Source organism: Hevea brasiliensis, unplaced genomic scaffold (assembly GCF_030052815.1).
Source record: "Hevea brasiliensis isolate MT/VB/25A 57/8 unplaced genomic scaffold, ASM3005281v1 Scaf1, whole genome shotgun sequence".
NCBI lineage: Eukaryota > Viridiplantae > Streptophyta > Magnoliopsida > Malpighiales > Euphorbiaceae > Hevea > Hevea brasiliensis.
In genome coordinates this window covers 1,681,727-1,686,273 of record NW_026614585.1, presented here as the reverse complement: position 1 = coordinate 1,686,273, position 4,547 = coordinate 1,681,727, and the positions used below count along the sequence as shown (strand labels likewise).

General features: G+C 32.7%; 1 non-coding gene across 1 annotated transcript; it reads left to right on the top strand.

Moving 5' to 3' along the window:
* The first annotated feature begins 609 nt into the window (after window positions 1-609).
* On the top strand, window positions 610-716 carry LOC131176368 (small nucleolar RNA R71). The gene has a single exon (XR_009146460.1). It is a non-coding gene; the product is annotated as a small nucleolar RNA R71 (small nucleolar RNA).
* The last annotated feature ends 3,831 nt before the right edge of the window (window positions 717-4,547 follow it).

Here is a 4,547-nt window from a genome sequence, read left to right as displayed (position 1 = left end):
CTTGTTGTGGTAGAGGTGGAGCAGGTGCATTTTGAGGTTTAGAAATTCTAGGAGGAGGACCTCTATTCTGCTGAAAATTCTGATGTTGTTGATACCCAGAAGGTTGCTGAAAATTTTGATTTTGTCCTTGTCTACCTCCCCAAGAGAAATTGGGGTGGTTTCTCCATACTGGATCATAAGTTGCAGAAAATGAGTTACCACCTGGTCTTTGATTGTAGTTCCCCACATAATCCACTTGCTCACTTGAAAAATCTGGATTAAGTGCAAAAAATCTGCTTGATTGATATTTGCGACTCGACTTCTACTAAATTACTAGAACCTCCGGGTGAACAATCTACTTTCATGCTTAGCTTGTCCATCTTCCTTGTCAAAGCATCAAACTTAGCATTAATCATATTCATGGCATCAAGCTCAAACATACCAGCTGGTTTCTTGATCTCATTCCTCTCACAACTCCATTGGTAGTTGTTATAAGCAATTTTATCAAGAGCAGAAAAAGCTTCATCTTCAGATTTTTCCATAAGATCACCTCCAGAAGATGCATCAATTGTATTTCTAATAGCTGGTGAAACTCCATTGTAAAAGTGTTGAACAAGTATCCACTTAGGAATCCCATGATGTGGACATTTCCTTTGCAAATCCTTGTACCTCTCCCATGCTTCATACAAGCTCTCATCATCTCTAGGTTTGAAAGAAGTCAGCTCATTTCTTATCTTAGTTGTCTTGCTTGGTGGAAAATATTGAGCTAAAAATGCTTGAGAAAGTTCTTCCCATGTTGTGATAGAACCCGTGGTAAAGAATGTAACCACTCTCTAGCTCAGTCCTTCAGAAAAAGGAAATAATCTGAGTCGAATTGCATCATCAGAAACTCCATTTATCTTCAACATATCACTGATCTCAAGAAAGTGTGCTAGATGCACATGTGGACTTTCACTTGGATTTCCTCCAAATTGTGATTGTTGTACCATCTGACAGAGTGCAGGCTTCAGTTCAAAATTATTAGCTTCTACTCTTGGTCTTGTGATACTTGGCATGAAATCCCCAATGTTAGGATAGGCATGATCCTTCACAGAGCAGTTGTTATTGTTGTTGGCCAATTCTTCTTGTAATTGCTCTTGCTCTTGCGCTCTTTCTTGTTGTTGTTGAGCTTTAATTTCAGCCTTTCTCCTCTTAGATTCTGCTCTTAAAGCTTTTGCTGTCTTTTCTATTTCTGGATCAAAGAATAAATTGATTTCTTCACTTTTTGTCCTTCTCATAAAATAAAGTACCTGAAAAACAAAATAAACAAATTCTCAAAGTAAAATGGTAAAAAGAAAATAAAATAAAATGCCCAAATTAACCAAGCAAACAATTGTTCAATATCAAACAAAAAAATCAAATCCCCGGCAACAGCGCCAAAAACTTGATGTGGCGAATCTGCAAGTATACAGGTCATCTCAAGTAATAAAGTGATGAATCAAGTATCGTTCCCACGAGGATTTGCAGTTTGAGTACCAAACTATGAATGAAGCGATTATTTAGGCTAATGATTAATGAATAAGTGGTAAATGTAAATGAGCAAGGTAAATTGATTAATCTAATTAAAATGGGTAAAGAGCAACAAATAAATTCTAAATCTAGTTTGCAATTAAACTAAATTAATAATGGGTAATTTAAATGAAAGTCTAATTATGTTGAAAATGATTCCAGAGTTGGGGGTTTATGCATAAATTAATTGGGATTTGTCTTGGGCATTCCAATTTTTAGGGAAAAATAGAGTTTGAAGGAAATTGATTCTAAATTCCTTTGATATCTTTTTCAAGCAAACCAAAGTGTGTTCTAAAATAACCAAACCTACTTTCGTATATTATTTGATTACTTTAAAACCCATTAAGTTTTGTAACCAATAATTAATTCCTCTTAAAATCCTAGTTTATTTCTAAATCTAGGTGATTTTAAGTTCCAATCCTTGATTATCTATCAATGACTTTCACCTTTCGGTCCTTCAATCAAAGATTAACACAATACCCAATGGGTACCAAGATTAGGCAAGTAAATCAAGCACACAAGGAAAGAATCAAAACTCATATTTATGTAAAATAAGGAAATACCCAGTCCAAATCCACAAATTAATCTAAAACATATTTCCCAACTCTGAAATCTAAAGAGTTTACTCACTCATAATGGTATTTACAAGAACGATTGATGGAAAAGTAAAGAAAAACATTATAAGAGGACTAAAATAGAAAAAGCCCAGGTAGAAGAACCAAAATCTCTGGTTTTTGGAGCTCCAGAACTGGTGCAGCAGCTCGTCCCCAAAAGAAAATGGCGTCTCCTCCTCTTCCTCTATTAAATTTTCTTTCCTTTTTGTTTTTCCTTCCTTTCCTCTTGTGGCAAAAACTAGAAAATGATGAATTTATATCGTCCCAAAAAGTTGCCCTAAAAGTAAATAAGAGACAAGGAGTGGTTAGGAAATGAGGTGTAAAATTGTCCAAGTCAAGACATTATTCACGTTAGGCGATCTGCTTAGGGTTCGCAACCCTAAGCAGCTTGTTAGAAAATTTCAGCCTCTGGTCGCACTGTCTGCTTAAATTTAAGCAAACCCTCAGCAAATCTCAGTAGACTTAGAGTAAAATAGACTTTTCTGCTCATGCTTGACTTGTGCTGCACCTTATGCACTGCCGCTTTACCCTAAGCAGGATCTTAAGCAAAGTCTCAAGCAAATTTCAGCTAACTTGCTCTTTCAAGACTTGATTTCTTCAACTTTCCTCTATACTTAAAGAACTCCAAATTTCTTCAAATCACTTCCTAATGCACTCATTGATCCTCGATTTGCCACAAAATCCTATCAAAAACAACAAAATTACAAAAATCAAATATAAAGTATCTAAAATTAACAAATAAGCTAAAATAGAGCTAAAAACATAAAATATACTAAAATATAAGGGCAAAATGGATGCAAAACTACCCTAAAATGCCTATATGAAGTGAGTGTAACACTTTACCTAGCCCCTAATGCTCAAAATTTTAGGCACATCCATTATTGACCTATCTTGCATTAGTTAAGTTAATCCCATTGAGCCAGTAAACATGCAAATAATTTTAATGTCCTCAGGCACATCCATTATTGGCCACCAAACCATTTACATATTTACAACATCTCATGCTTAACAATTATTCTTAAGAAAATCTCTTAATTTAATTGCATCTTACGCAAATATTTAAAATTTCTTAAAATAATTGCCTCAATGGAGGGCCCATGTTATAATTACTTTAATTATAGCATTTCCAACTTAATCATTTGTTTGGAAGATTTTGTGGTCGTCCTAATTACTATTAAGGTCTCACTTTGCACATTATCCAATTAGCATGCATATATCATATACTTGCATACATTCCCATACATTTCATGCATTCATGGATAATAAATAAATATGGTATGATCATGGACTTTTCTAAGGGATTCAATTCTGAGCCACTAAGAATTGAATCAGGGCATTCCTAGGTGCATTTCATTCATTCATATTACAAGAGTTGCTGAAGGAGTACATAATCAACACTTGACATTGAATTCCTCCCACTGGTCTCACCAATGCTCTTGACCTCCTTGATCTTCTTGTAATCCAATATTACATAGTAATCCTTGGCATACCAAGGCGAATTTACAAGAACTAAATAAATGAAATTACAACCCAAAATTATTACAACCTTAATAATATATGCCCATAATAAATTAAAATAAATTAATTAATTTACAACCCAAAGAAACGTAAAAGAAATAAATCCAATTACATTGGTCTTTTATAGTCCATGATCATCCATCATGCATATCACTATTTAACAATTAAATAAAACATACATACTTAAATTAAATTGAATATCTCATATTCAACTTAAAAATCTAGATTTGAATATGATTCAAACAAATTTAAAAATTCATATTTGAATTACAATTAAAAAAATTTAAAAATTTAGATTTGAATCACATTCAAACAACTTTTAAAAAATTCAGATTTGAATCACATTCAAACAACTTTTAAAATTCAGATTTCAATTACATTCAAACAATTTTAAAAATTCAGATTTGAATCACATTCAAACAACTTTAAAAATTCAGATTTGAATCACATGCAAACAATTTTAAAAATTTAGATTTGAATCACATTCAAACAACTTTTAAAGTTCAGATTTGAATCACATTCAAACTATTTTAAAAATTCATATTTGAATCACATTCAAACAACTTTTAAAATTCAGATTTGAATCACATTCAAACAATTTTAAAAATTCAGATTTGAATCAAAATTTAATTGTGTGATTAAAACACCTAATTAAACATTTTAATTAATCATAGGATGAACCTTAGATCATACAAAAATTGTAGATTCAAAAACCCAAACCTTGCGCACACCATTGGAGACCACAAAGTGTGCGCACCATTGGTGTTCATCACCATGCCGCCACATTTTCTTTGCAACCAGCAATGGATCTATCATCTCATGATCAAACCACACAATTAAATCATATAATCAACAATCTAAATGGCAAATATAGTGACTCTGATACCA